Source organism: Anser brachyrhynchus (genome assembly GCF_964034855.1).
Source record: "Anser brachyrhynchus genome assembly, chromosome: 2".
NCBI lineage: Eukaryota > Metazoa > Chordata > Aves > Anseriformes > Anatidae > Anser > Anser brachyrhynchus.
The window spans coordinates 75,725,702-75,741,731 of NC_137695.1; the positions used below are offsets into that span (position 1 = coordinate 75,725,702).

The following is a 16,030-nucleotide window of genomic DNA, read 5'->3' on the forward strand; positions in this document are numbered from 1 at the left end:
AGATATCATCATCGTTTCCCCCCCACCAGCCTTTCTGTATTTCCAATCATGAAACACATCTGAACTGCAATCAAACATTAAATAACTTAAAATGTGGCATATGCAGTCAAAAGATGGAGTCCGGAGAGAGATTTTTCTTTGGCTAGTGCTGCAATTTATTTTATGGATAAGGTTTTCTCATTTCATCAAGAATGCTGAGTGCTTTACATTTTAAGGAATAACTTTACTCTTACATCCTCAGCATAATCATTGCTGCTTTCTTGTTTGTTTTCTTGGTGTTTATTTGTAGGCAAGAACTGTTGTGAAGCAGGTAAACTCTGACAGGCTGTATTTCTAAACCAAGAGCAAAAAAGCTATGTGGATTCTTGTAAAGAAAACATTTTAAAAGGACTTAAATTCTGAGGAAAAGGATGGATAAAATATACAACCACAGAGGTATGTTGGCCACACAACCCTAAGCCTGCCCCCTTTCACATGGACAATGCAGTCTTCATAACATTGCAGTATCTTCAACTTTGTACTTGGAAATTAGGCAACCAGCCTAGTAAAAACACACTGAGGTTTCCTCTGCTTAGCTGATAGGAGTGCAGTGCTACGTATAACATAGTGCTCACTTGTCAGAGACGGGCAGATGAATTACACATACATGCACAGATTTTAAAGTGGCAGGCAGCAACTTCATTAATTTTAGCCAAATAGAGAAAACAGGCTACCTGTGCAGTGAAACACAAAGCAGCTCTCACGCAGCACGGGAGGCCTTCCTTTCAGCCCACCCATCTTTCCGTGGCTGAAGCAAAAAGTAACCATGTCCTTCAGCATCACGAAGACATGGTGCAGAGAGGTTTGGCTTCTAGCTAGTGGGCGATTTTCAGCCTATTAGGATGGGTCACAGGACCTGCAGCCTCAGTCTCAGCAGCCGTCTTTCCCAAAAGAAGCTTGGGGGAAAGTGTAGGGTTGATGTCAAAACAGCCAAAGGACCACAGAGGTTAGGCTAAGCTAGGACAAGCAAAGTTTCTCTGTCTTAGAAGAGTGGCTCTTCGTGAAGAAAGGTAATGGAGTCCTGTCTTTGGAGTGGAGAAAGCTGAGAGTGCTGTGACATATTCAAATAACTCTGAGGAACTCAACAAATCCAACAATTTCATTTCCTGTCCATCATGTGAATAAGACCTGAAAGTGTCTACGGTCACTGTGCTGTAGAAGTGCAGTGACGGAGGAAGAGTTTATGATATACCATACTTAAAACTAGGAGATCATTGGGAAGTATAATTTTCATTGTAGCCATTCCTAGTAATTGGTGGCAAGAAAAACTTTGCTATACCATTTCCTTTTATGATAACATAGAGGTGGCTTTAAAAAGTTCATTAATCCTAGCTATTCCCTTAAAATTGAAAGTACCAACAATAAAGCTTATACTATCTGTAAAACCGCTGCAACATTTAGAAGCTTAGTTTTTTTTGTTTGTTTGTGTGTTTGTTTTGGTAGCTTTACAGTTGTATTTAAAGTTTGGCAATTGAAAGACCAAGAAAAAATCCTAAAAAATGGACCAGTGTCATTCACAAAGAAACACCAAGTCTTTGCAAAGCCAAAAAAATAACATGGTAATTTTAGTCTCCAATTTTGCTCTATTTATCTGTCACAAAGAAGTGTATCTGTTTTAGAATGTAATTTGTTAAAAAATAATTCCTTGAAGTACAAACAGCTTGTTTCCTTGCCTTACTGTAAAATAGAGATAGGGTTACTTACTTATGAGAGAATACCTATTAAATTTGAAAACAGTCCACAATGTGTAATATGGAGAAGGATGCATTCAGAGGAACTTAGATGATTCCTCCTTTCTGAAAATGTCCTTGCTATCCAGTAGAATTAAACATGAGAAAATCCCACCTCTTAACTCCCTTGCTAATCATGTAAGTGCTTGTCCAGATAACTCAAGCCACTTGCTTTCTTTGACTAGATGCTCAGCATTTCCTTGAGATCTTCTTAACATATATGTCAAGAAGATAGACTGGACAAATCCCCATTATGGAGTCTAAAAGAAAAACTTCTCATCCAAGCTGAGATCAAATCTGAGATTTTTAGGCCTGCAGCCTGATAGAAGCGCATTTATGTGAATAACTGTATTTATTTATGGAGATTCTTATTCACCTGACTGTACGTGTTACAGATATAGGTATGGCAGGGTAGCAGGTAGATATAGTAATTTGTATGGAGAATTAGCTCATCCAAAGTGTCAAACTAGGATTAAAAACCCAAGTACTGCATGTCAAATGTAAAAGAGATCAGCAATTTCACTGGTGGATCTTGTAAATCAGTAAATATATGTATGTGTGTGTATGTATAAAACCAAGTAAAGCAGTCTGCCTGTGAGTTTCCTTTGGGTAGACCTATTCCAGACAAGATTCAAAGAAAAAGCTTATTTTTATTGGTACACAGCAATCTTGCTTATTTACTAGCAACCCATCATAACTTTTCTAATTTCTGAAACTTCTACTGTTAGACCTGCTTAAACACAAACCAGTACATTACATTAGTAAAGCAGTAACCTACCTCTTAAGCGGTGCACTACAATGTTCATCAGTTACCCATATAACCATAAGACTTCTACTTTGACTGGAGTAACAATTAGACACTGTTATGGTGACACATAGAGAAAACCAACTGGAGATCCAGCACCAACATAGGTGGAGCTGATCAGTGTTGGAAGTCCCACCCTAGGACAGTAGGCAAAGGCAGCAACAGTGGCACCACTCCCAGCTGATCTCAAATGTGCCCCAAAACTCCTCCAAGGATGGAGAATTCACAGTCCCTCAACTAGCCCCCTCCACTCCTTGGTGAATTTATCAAGTGAAAGGTTTCCCAGATGTCTAACTTAAACGTGTCTTGTTGAAATTTAAGTCCTTTGCTTTTTGTTGTATGTATTGTATGGTTTAGTATAATGTGGATTATTCTTTTCCTTTTTGGTATATTTCATATCATACCTATATGAAATACCGATACATCTTCTCTAACAATCCCCATTCCTTCCATCTCTCTTCACAGGACATTTTGCTTCCCAGACTCTCATCATTCTTTTTTGCTCTCCTCTGTTCTCTATTCAGCAGATTTCCTCTTTCCTAAAATTAAATGCTGAATACTGAATAGAATACCGCTGCTGTGCTCAGTGCTGGTAAGGCACATCCTGAAGATTATTAGAAAGGTAATGCCTCCAAATTTGAGTGCTGTCTTTATGCAGGGTCAATGTTATTCTTCTCACTGTTGTGCCGTTATACTAATAATCAGTCCCTTCTCCATAGAAGCTGCATTTTAAATAAAAAATGAGTGAGAACTCACAGATGCTATCAGCACAGCAGCACGCTATGAACGTAACAGTCCAGGCATGGCTGACTGTTGCAGAGTCATCAGCAACATGGGAAATGAGAGACTACATGGGATGCAATAGTGTTTGCACAAGTCATTTTGAATTTCTTGTATTTCTCATTACACCCTTCCTCACGGCTTTCATTTTGCTAATGTCATTGTCACTACCTTTGTCTCATTCAAATTGCCTACTTTCCATAATGACTGTGCGTGTAACTTTTAGGGCTTTCTATCCATTTACCCACTGGAAAACTAATCTTTAAGACACAAACCATAACTTGTATGACAGTTGGTTTGTAAACCATCTATTTACCTATTTTTTCCCACTCTACAATCTATGCCATTTCTTGCAGTGTGTTCTGTGCATTTGTTGATTTCTGTATCTTGTATTTTAGAAAATGACATAAGAACTGGTAGGACAGGAGAGTGCACTTCACCATCTGAATAATTTCTTTGCTGGTGATTCCAGCACTGAGTCAAATTTTGCCTGTCCTGCTGCTGAAAACATAAAATGCAACATCAGGACACTCTTCTTGAATCCTTTTATCGATGCTTATCTCCATTTAATACCTGCCTACCAATGCAGTTAGTCTTGCTCCCTATGACCATCATCAGCATATGCACTCTTCCACTTGTCTTACCTTCCAGTAAAAGTCAGGTTTTGATGAGTTTGTGGAAGCAGTAAGCCAGGCACTGTCATACAGCTAAAATCATGCAGTTATGATGCCTGTCAAATTGATGTCAACTAAAATCCACCCATTAAAGCTGCCTGTGTATGAACTTAATTGGCATCACCAGCACCAAATGGACTGCCAACATGAGAGCAACTGTGAAAGGAACTGTAGTTTATGCGAAATACCAATACTGAGAAAAGTTATGTCAGTCACACAGATGAGAACTGTATAGTTATCATTGAATGGAAATCAGCCTTAAGGTACATATGGCATGATTTTGTAAAATATTTAATTTTTAAATATCTATACAAACTTTGCTTTTAAATAATGCACTATGTTGATCCACTCTTCCTACATGCTAAATTTTCCACATTATGCATTTTGATAGCATTGTTGAAAATGTTGTGCTCTAGCAAGTTATCATTGTTTTCTTCTGGGGATAAGTACAGCTCTGTAAATCGTTATCACTAAACTTAGAATCTTGCAATCTTTTTCACATGAGTGCAATTATAAATCCATACATATTAATGTCATCCGTTTTTAGTCATTTCTTATTTTACTGCTTCTCTAATAAGACAGTGAATTTATTTCAATGAAAGGGAAATTTATTTTCCTGCAACTCAGAAACAATTTGTAAATTCCCATACAATACCTTTTCTAAACAACAAATACTCTCTCCTTGAAACAATGCTATATTTTGTTGTTGTTTCTTTAATTTATAAGGCATCTGTTAGAAAGATCTTCTCTTTATTTGCCATGGATTTTAAGTTACAGTTTTCTAGGTAGTATATACAGGCAAGAGTACTGACAACTAGTTTTCTCTTGAGGAAGACAGTAACCTTATGTACTTTTCCAAATAAACAGCAGTTCTTTATATTTGTTAGAAGTATGAGTCTTTCTAGGCTAAGATTACAGATATGTACTCAAAAGCCCTCATCTCCATCATGTGGTTAATACAAGTACTTTACACTTGAATAACAATTTTATACATGTATATCTCAAATCAGTTTTTAGAACAGTAAGCAGATCTATTTTCATAAGGGACTAACAGAGAAAAAATAATTTTGAAATAATACTTAGGTTCTATAAACAAAATATAGGTAAGAGTTAAAGTGCTGAACTGGAACAGAGAGGCAGAGAAGCAACTCTGATTTGTCAGTGTCTAGATTCTCTGAAAAATGTCATAGCTCATACTTGCTTGTAAGTCCCCTTAAAAAGAGCAGCATACATTTCATATGCACCCATTTAAAATGTACTAATATCTACTGATGAAACTGGATGCAACTATTGTGACCTCAAAAACCAACACACTGTTTCACAAGTTTCTTGCAACTTTTGGCAAGTCATCTCATTTGCGTATCTCAGTACACTAACCTGTGAAATGGGAATACAGGAACTTTCATCAAGATAGAAGCTATTCTGAGAGAAAATTAGATAAGTTTCATAGTTAAGTATTAGATAGTGGGTCACCGAAAAGTGACATACAATTCCCGTCCAGCAAAAGCTTTTTTTCCTGGCAATCAACTTAGTAAAAACCCATTGAGTCTAAGCATACATACGCTGGGATAAAGTGCTGCCTCAGTGGGTATTCTGGCGTCCTCTTCAAAGGGCAGCAATTTCAACTGAGTTCTTGTTTCCTCTAGTCTATTCACATCCAGTTTGTGCTCTAGCATCAGTCAGCCTGAACAGGAGAGTGCCCTTCCTTTTTCTTTCTTGTATACCTGTATCTACATCACCCTGAAATTCATTACCCTCTCCTCCTAAGGCTTCCAGAGGTGACAAGATTTATCAGCTACCAGATAAGTAAATACACTACATAGTATAGTAGTATTTCATTCAGTATTCTCCACAAAGATGCCTGAGAAACATCAAGGGACCTCCGACCCCTATGTTCACAAAACATATGTTCACAGTCCACGAAACATCTATTAGTTGGGAATTATTTTTTCGATTCAGTACCCTGTTTACTGCTGATGTACATAGGGTACTGCATCCATCTCTCTCACTGAAAATAGGCTACCACTGCTAGATTAAAAAAAAAAAAAAAAAAGTTGGAAACGAGAGGAAAATTCACAAACGATCCTTCACAGCCCCTGCCAAAAATAAATAATGGACATTCCTAAGGCATAGAACAGACTCAAATTAATATCTCTTTTTCAGCTTAAACGGTACACTTATATTATCTTAGCATGTAAAAATTGTTATGGCTAGACATATTTACCATTTTAAAATGTTTACGGAATTTGTTTCAACAACTTTTCGGTACCGTCCACACAAATTATGTATATGACACTAACTGCTCTCTCCAGCTTCCAAGAGCATTGGAAGGAGGAGCACTGGAAGGTAGGGTGGAACAAAAACTCTGCCACTGGTTTATACAGACATGATCTAGTTTAGTGTTGCAGCATAAAAAAAGAAAGCTGTCTATTGATTATTGAAAAGTTTATTAGTAGCTACACAAAGGAAATTGCTACACATTCTGCTAATTTTACGTGATCAAAGAATCAATGGAATTTTTTGTTTCCAAAATGTTCTCCCCTCCTCTTTGCCCTTTCTTTCACCACAAACACTATAGAAGAAACAAGTTGCTATCTATGTCAAACATTAGGAAATGGTTAATTTTCTCATTCAATTTTTTAATTGAAAGCATTTTGAACAATTTATTTTTCCAACAGAATACTTAAACAGGTCTAAAATTAGGTTAAAAAAATCTTGAAATACTTGCAATTTATTCGAACAGTTTATAGTTGTATATTTCAAAAATCTTGAAATACTTGTAATTTATTCCAACAGTATAGTTTTAATATAACTTTGAGGCAGCAACACTGCTGCTGCTGAAAGCTGTTGTCTCTGCTTGGAACAGTGTGGGCCCTCACCACTTCTTCCTTTCTGTTTAGAGCACAAACAATACAGACCCCAGGAAAAATCCTTATGTTGCTTTTAAATGAGTAAGTCAAGAAAACAACACAGCGTTGTGATGCTGACAGGTGTTCTTTTCACTGAAAAAAAAAAAACTCACTAGATTTTTTTTCCTGAAGTCTGATGGTACGCATGGCCCCACTTCCAAGGAGATGTGAAATTGTTGCATGATGTAAAAACAGTAGAGAAGATTTCAAATTCTTTAGAAATACTGGTTTGTCATTCTGTTTCTGAACACTTAACTTATATAATAAAATTGTGGCAGACTCATCATGACAGAAATGAAAAGAACTTACAGACAAGGCAGTAAAGGATGTGGTGATATTATTGCATAAGCCTCTGAAAACTGTAGTAGCAAAAAAAAACAAACAAAAAAAAAAAAAACCTGCTCAAAGCCTGGTACCTGCTCTCAGGAATGGCTAAACATGGATGCTACAAAGCAGAGGGAAAATGTACCTGTAATCAACTTTCTAATTCTGCTTACATGTGGACATCGACTTGTGGCTTCTGGAGTTAAAGCTGAGACCCCAAAGTGTTTAGGCTGAATGGTATCTTGGTGGGTGGCAACCTACATTTGCTTTTTATACGGAACTGCTGCTGCACGTGTTTATTTCTGGGAAGGTTGTTGCTATGCAGAAAAAAAATCACAAAAATATGTGATTTGTGACTACTTCAACCATTTGTTTTCCTCCTGTTCCCATCTGGACAGGTACACTGTATCTCAGTGTTCTTCTGTTCCCTTCCCTTCTCCTTTTGTCTTATTCTACCTTTCTTCAAAGCATTGCCTTTAAGCAATGAGAACAACAGAGCACATGATACAGTCAGAAACTACTATAAAGTATTAATTTACTACTGCCAGATATTGGCAATATTGTGTAAGCAATACCTGAAAAACTTAAAACAGCAGGTCCTTAAAAAGCATGGATAGAGTATAGAAATTTGTTTGGGTGAAAAAGACACATTTGGAATGTCTCATATATTTTATCATTTTACCTATTCAATTATATATTGGGGAGGCTGTATTCAGAAAAAAAATAAAATAAAATAAAATAAAATAAAATAAAATAAAATAAAATAAAATAAAATAAAATAAAATAAAATAAAATAAAATAATGAAACACCAGGTCAAGTAAAGCAAAAGATTAGAAAGGGAAAGCAATACCATCTAAAATATAGGATTATTTATCAGTTATGTTTAATTTAGAAAGCTTTGCTTCCTACCGCACTTCAATCATAAAATATTAAGAATAATTCAATGAAGTCAAGTTGTGTAGAGCTGAACAGGGTACGTTCTGATGTGATTGTTAAAAGACTATTTACCTTGAATCATAGCAATATACATAGGAGCCCAACAACTACAGTATACCATAGCACAAAATTTACACCTTATAATGAACTACTTTTCTTAAAACTGTTTAATATTGCTGTTGCATCCAAATCACAGTTTCCTGTCTTCAAGCCTTACCTTGCAATTTTCATGTTTTCTAATTCTTCTAAGCACACAAGAAAAAAAAAAATGATGAAATAAGATGTCTGAGATAAAACTCTGTCAAGCTGTTCTTTGTGTTTTAAGAAAGTTTGAAGCTGAGAAAAATCTGGAGGAAATGGCTGACAGTAATTTTTAACTACATCCTTCTAGTAAAATCTGTGTTTAATCAGCAAAACCAGGATGATTTGGGGAGTTCACTTGGCACTTCAGTGAGCCTGGGAGAAGCATATTTAAATTACAAAAGCCTACTAAGGCTTGTATGACCAACACCATCTCCGTAAAGGTAAATAACACTTTTCACGACTACACTGATGATAATGGAGGATATCCTTCTTGACAGAGGCAGTTGAAGAATCAAGACTTACGTCTCTCTACAGAAAGAGGTTAGTTTCTGCTAAACGTCTTGTCCAAGATGCGCATAAAGGCTCACTAGGGACTATATATCAATCAGCTACCCTTTATTTCTAAGACAGAGGAAATACAGTAGCTCTTGAGTGGCTTCTTGCTTTTGTTTTATTACTCTCAAGAGAAACTTTTATTTAACTTTGGAAAATGGAAGCATAAAGAAGCTATTAAAGATACAAATAAGCCAGCCACACCACTGCAAACATATAACAGGCAGGCATAAATGGATATACGAACAGTAAAATTAAACATAAATCTAATGGAGAAGGATTTCAAAAGCTTTTTATCTGGGTAAGCATCTAAAGGCTTCAGTTCCTCTTCAACTATCATAACTATCTGTTGCCAGAAAAATCCCCAATTCCTAAAAAAAGTCTTCCTCTATACTCACTGCCACTTTCTTAGGAATGTGAAAAGATACCTATTTCCCAGACAGGGAAAAATGAGTACTCTATCACGGAGCTTTTCTACACTGGAAATTGCAGAAATATTTCAGAAATATCATGCCGCCATTGTTGGCTAGAGATGTGAGGCAGATGCATTACAACAGTATTTTGTGGATATAAAGAAAACCCATGGAAAGAAAATGACAGTAGATATAGTAGGCCTGGTCATGAATAAAATAGCACTAACTTAAGTTGGCAAAAATGCACACCTACTGGTATTCCACTGAAATCATCACAGAGTAAGTGCACTCTTACATCAGACTATTAACCTCCACAGGAACCAGTTTTAGAATTGAATCCTCACTAAAACAATACAGTTGGTTTCTTCTATTGGTACCATAAATAATGATGGTATTTCCTGTTCTTCCTAAACTAGAGTTAATTTAAGATGATCAGGCAAGTGGAAGTGATATGCAAATTTATCTACTCAACTTTTATCATATACTAAAACCAGCTCAAAAGTTAAAACTGTGAAAAGCTATGCTCACATTTTAGGGAAGATCCGGAAAGAAAGACATAAAAGAATAGAGTTTAGCATACTTGTGTAACTTCACAGATTTTTATTTTTTTTTAAAGGAAATTTTTCTACATTTGCTTTACTTTAAAGATCAAGCAGAATCAGGAAAATTGGTGTAACATAAACGTATGAGAAATCAGACCTTTACTGGTCTCATGTGATATTTATGAGTCTCAAGATGTTGATTTTATATGTCAGGCAAAGTAAAAATTTGACAACAAAGTTGCATTTCTCTTTTGCTTCTTAATTACCACTATATGACCTTGCTCTTATGAGGATTTTTAATGACAAAAAGCAGAAAACTCTGTATACCATATTGGTCCTATATAAACTTTTGTCAAAAAAGCACACTGAACAAGTATTGCCAACAGACCACGACTGTATTGACCAAGACCATGACATTTCACCTACTCCATCATATATATATAACCATATTTTAACTGATGTGGAGTTTTTTCCTTTTTTCTCTCCCTCATTGGTCACTGGGATTATAGTATATAACATAGCATACGATAAAACAAAGACATAATGCCTTCAAATTTTCTGCAGAACTATCTAGTTTCTCTCCACTTGCTCTCAAAAATTCAAATTTAAATACTTGACCCTTTTACCTCAGTAGTATGATATCATATATTAAACTTTTGAAAAACATAATTTCAATTTTCATCAGAATGCTGTAGACCACTCCTGAAGTCCAGTTCTGTTAGGAATCTGAAAGCTGTCTGCAGATTAAATTTCTGCAGGCTTGTTTGTTGTTTTTCTCTGTGATTACACATACAATAAAAATAAGAAACTTCCTAAATGAGAGTCCCAGGAACCTGGGAGCCTGACAGTGAGCTTTCTGATCTAGGCAATCAGTAACCCAGTTTGCTCGTAACGCAGTTTGGTAATGAGCGGAGGTTACAACCCAAAAGTCCTTTGGCAACTAGAGTGCAATTTTCAGAAATGAGATCAGAGATGTTAGTTTTGTGAAGGAAAATTGATCTTTTTAATGAAAAATTAAAATATCTATCCTGAAGATATTTTTACAGAAATATCTCTGATTAGAACTAGTATAAAGAAACATCTGAAGTTACTCTAGGAGTTTAATTTCTCTTAAAACAGGGAACTAGCTTTCCACAAAAGGTGTGTGTCAAATACTGAATAATTCTATGTCCCTGTCTTAGCCAAGTCCCATGACTGACTACAGGTCTGTCAACAAGTGACATAAAATAGTGATAGGCCATCCACTGTATGTAAACCTGAAAAACACATAATCTGGGTGATTCTTTGCCCCTCCCCCTCCCCTCTCCCTCCCCGAAAAAAATAATATATATATTATTGAATTAATAATGCAGAATGATTACGAAAGACACATCACTAATAATAGAAAAGTTCTCTGAAATTATAGTACTGAAGTTAAATATCCCAAGAAATTGTGATACATAATTGATGATACCACTCATTAAGTAGTGATAGCCGACAAAGTGAGAGCTCTGGAGCTAGAAATCCACCCTGCAAACATGTCAAGTACATACTTGATTCCTTATTTTAAAGTAATATTGTTCAGAAACTGTTAAAATATACTTAGAATTGAATACTGCAAATCGGATTTATCTATTTTGGAGACAAACCAAAACCAATCAACTCCTCCCTTGCAGTTTTCTCACAAGCACTATTTTTTCATATTCTTCCATTAAAAAAATTTAATGCAAGTAAATTAAAAAGATTTTTAAATATTTGTTGAACTTCTGCATCACCACTTGCAGCCTTCAAGGCCTGGCAGATGCATTATCACAGTTTCTCATCCATTTGTGGAACGCTGCCTACCATTATTAGTGCTTAGAAGAAATGTTATATGTTGTTTACATCAGAAAGTGACAGTCTCCATAGTATAGGGATAAAATCATCCTTTTCAGTGCTCAGCTTGATAAGCCTGGGGGCAACAGCTGCTGTCATTTCAGCTGTTTGTCTTTAAACATGTACTTTTTGGTACCTCAAGACGCCATTTCTTCTTCAAGCAGAGCCCAAAGCTCACAAAGTCAGCCTCAAATGTAAAGAATATAAATTCCTAACTGATACTAAACTAAATAACCTCCAGCTAGTTTCATCTGGAGGTAGATGCTAATGTGTCGAATCTAAAATGCAGTCAGTGTCAGTCAGTTTTACATACACGTCACTTTCTATGTTTCAGACTGCTACAGTGTAATCTTGCAATGTCTGTTTCTAGCAATAATATAATATAAAATAAAATAAAATAAAATAAAATAAAATAAAATAAAATAAAATAAAATAAAATAAAATAAAATAAAATAAATTGAAAAATAAATGTTTAAAATACATAAAGCCTCTGATTATCTGTTCTGCCAGAAGCAGAAAATCTCTTTTATCTGTCATATTTGAATACACAGATCAGTTCCTTATTTCATGTCCAAGCAATTGCTTTCATATTCCTGAAGGCTGTAAAAAAGGATACAATTTTAACCATCCAGCTCTCATCACTGCTAATAATCAGCTCATTTGAACTGGATCCCCCCTGAGGAACATCTAGAATTAATTAGAGCTGATCGAACAGCACAAACTGTAATTTGTTGACGCTTTAGCAAATATATCTTATCAGTTAACTCTATGATAGTGGTAGAGCATGTTATTTGTTTGTAAATACTTGGACAGCTACCATTTTACTTATAAAAATGTTGATGACTGCCGAAGGGCTTGTGAATTTCCACATAACTTGATTAATTTCCATATCAATGATGCATTATATATTATTCCTCATTCATTATTCCTCAACAGTTATTTTCTTATAAGAATTTTGACTGTCTAATGACTGAGCAAACACAGTGCCATGTGATTGAAGGGACGAATCACATAGCAGCAGTATCGAAGAGCAAACAATTAAAGACATAAAGCCCAACAAAATGTCACAAAGAAACGTCTGGACTTTATTATATTTTCACACTGCACTGTCAAGGCAAATTAATGTTGCAGATAACACTCTGTCAGGAACAATTGGGGCTGTTCAGGAGACTCCAAGTTATCGTTCATTCCTGTTACATATAATAACATTTATCAATGTATCATGTCATGCACTGTGCATATATACAGAGAAATGCACATGAAGAGGCTTGGCTTTGGGGACATAAGCTTTTTGTAACTGTTCACAATGCTGTGCTGGGGTGCACAGTCTGACCTACAACACAAGAATAATTGGCTAATAACAGTAATAATGACAAGTACGTAGCTAGTGAGGGTATGTAGAGATGATGGTGTTAATTGTAATCTTTTCTGTAAAATTCAGAATGTATTCATAAGCAATGCTTGGGAGCCTTTAGACTAGCACAGATATTCACAAATATTAAACATTAATATTAGGGATCTGTTGTTCAAGTTGGTCTGTCTTTTCCACATGACAATAAGGATAACAGAAACCTGCTGATAAATTTTCTGTTATTGCACTCAAGACATATGGCTACTTGAGGGGTCGGTAACTGCCTACAGACAGCTGAGAAGCCCTGCTGGTAGCACCAGTGGAAAGATCTTGCAGCATTTTGCATTTAAATAGACTTCTGCTTTCCTCAGAGGTGGCCCTGGCGGAGGCGGTGCGAGGGAACGCCCAAAAGCACTTCTCCTCCCTCACGACTTGCTCACTCCCTTTCTCCCACGGATCACGACAGCCTGCGGGTTCAGAAAGCAACCACACTGACTCTGCTTGCTAAATACTGAAATAATAAATTTGGAGAATCATATAAATTACAGTATCTGCTGGCTGGAACCAATGGACCAGAAAAGGAGGGAGGTAACAATTTTCTGACAGACCATAGATTAATGTCATTGTGCTGTTTAAACTTCATCTGTTCTATGTGCTTCAGAGGTTAAAAAAATTGCAAGCTAAGACAGTAATATCATCTCTCTGTGTTAAAGACACCTATTAGTCATGTCCCAGGCAAATAGGGATTTATGACTCAGACATAATTCTTCCAAATATGCCTGCTGTTCATAAAAGGCAGAGATCTATGACTCAAAAATAACATTGAGACAGGAATAATTTTACACTTCACTTTGCAACATTGACGTTCCTCCAGAACTTATCACAAAATCTCCACATTGTATGAATAGGCACCCGCCAATACTATAGATTTATTGCTACAGCCCCCAAATCAGGTGAATTTCTCAGTCAAACAGAAGAGTAGTAAGTTCACACAGAGAAGAAAGATACATGTAGATCTTTGTTTTCTAAACATCCACACTCTGAAGATAAATTAAATTACATATCACATAGCCTCTATAATGGCCTTATTTAAAATCTCCATTTTGTTGAAAGAACTTGCTACTACAATTCAAGTACATTCCCAGGACCATCCCCTAATGAGTCATCCAAATTCTAGATCTGGTTTGGTTCCCCTAGAGGAACATGCATTCTAAGAGCAAAATTGGAAAAGTATATGCCAAGGAAGATAAACAGCTGCTGATTATGTCTGCAATGCAACAGAACATGGGTAAATGCTCTTTCACCAAATTGTTGTAATCAGCCCCCTGTTCCCGGCATGTGACCCTTGTGGGAGCCCCTAGCCACTGGAGACCTGGGCAGAGTGCCGGGATGCAAGGTGACACCTTCCACCTGCTACATCAGCCCTGGTCTGCTTCTCATGCCCTAGCGTGCACACACTTTCATTCACAGGAACCCTTAGTGTTTTCTTAATAGGTTTTTAGTATGGAGAAAAAAAAAAAAATCTTTCTAAGTTCACTGCTATCTAATTCAGCTCACACCTTTAGGAGAAGCTTTGCTGCTTTTTAGAACTGGCAAGTTTGCAACTGCTTCAACAACCTGAGAGTAAAGACGACCTGCTAATAAAGACCAGTTTGGGTTCTTCAGGAAACAATGAACCTCATGGATCTACTCCTTCCCCACAAACATGTTTCAATCCCTCTGTTTGGTGAGCACTGACCACTCACATGGGAGACACAACCACACACCTGTTCCCAAGCTTACCTCCAGGCTGTCTGGTGGACTTGATGGATGTGGATAATTGTTACTTTGAGAATTCAAAATATTACTCTCTGATAAAACAGGAAGAAAGGTTAACTTTATGTCCATAAATCAACAGTTATTCTTTAATTTTCCCTCATAAACAGCTGTTCTTTTTAAATAATCTCACTTGTTCAGTTAAGAATCAGAAACACCATGTTGGTGATAAACCACAGACTTTAGGAAAAAAATGGATAAAGCAACACAGAAAAATCTCATGAGGTGACTTAGAGAGTAAATTTTGTTTTTATCTATTTCTTAGTCAAGGTCTTTGGAGTACATCAGCAAACACAACTCTTACAGATTAAATAGGTGAACACCTGCACTGGCAAAAAGCCTATTGAGCCCATTCTTTTATGTAAAACATTCAGGAGTAGATTGATATTTCAGAACTCTAACACCAAAAATAATCCTCATCTGTGACAGTATTTCACAGGTCTGTACTGGTTTTGGACCATAACAAAGGCTACAAATCAGCGAAAGGGCAGAGATCTGCCTTACAATCCAAATTAAACACCTAATTGCAGAGCTCACCGTTGCTGTGCAGATCCCCAAGCTGCCACAGGGCCTTCAGTCACACAAACGGTGATCAGGTGCATGGCTAAGCGCAGTACACAGCCAAGGCCGAGGCCTGAGGGAGGGAAATGCAACAGCTGCATCGGCTTCCTCCTGTGGCTACTTTCTCCTGCACCTGCCAACAAAATGTGTGCCCGGTGCTAATGGCAACACTCTCCTCTAGCCCCTTGCACAATACCTCAAGACTTGGACTGGGTGAAACCAGATGTGTTTTAACAAGAGGTAATGTGAGGTAAAAATCTAGCAAAGCAGGCCGGCTTCTCCTACCATGAGTTGTGGAGGTCGGTAATGGCTACATGATGTGGGGCACATGTTGACTTTCCCTTTGAAGATCCATCTCAGCGGCCTCTCCAGCATTTGGTGGCCCATCCTGGCCAGGCACCATGGCAGGACCAGGCCGCAGCTGCCAGCAGTTGCTCGGTGTGAGGTGCTGGGGGCGGCCTGGGCGGGGGCCATGGGACCCCTTACCAGCCGGTACCCACCTTATTGCTGCCACCACCTCGCCTGGACATCGCTGAGGGAAAAGGAGGAGCGGGCACAGCCCTGCCGGCCTGCCCTGCTCCTGACACTCCTGGAGCAAGTTTCTTTTCCCCATGAGGTATATATCTTGTCTACTTCTCAGCCCAAGTTAGAAACGTAACA

At 37.1% G+C, this 16,030-nt stretch overlaps 1 long non-coding RNA gene across 1 annotated transcript; it reads right to left on the reverse strand.

Annotated features, from left to right (window-relative positions):
- Window positions 1-12,708: 12,708 nt before the first annotated feature.
- On the reverse strand, window positions 12,709-15,437 carry LOC308189767. Its single transcript, XR_013946596.1, has 3 exons — window positions 15,347-15,437; window positions 14,777-14,844; window positions 12,709-12,833 (listed from the first exon to the last, which is right to left on the reverse strand). It is a non-coding gene; the product is annotated as an uncharacterized lncRNA (long non-coding RNA).
- Between the last annotated feature and the right edge of the window lie 593 nt (window positions 15,438-16,030).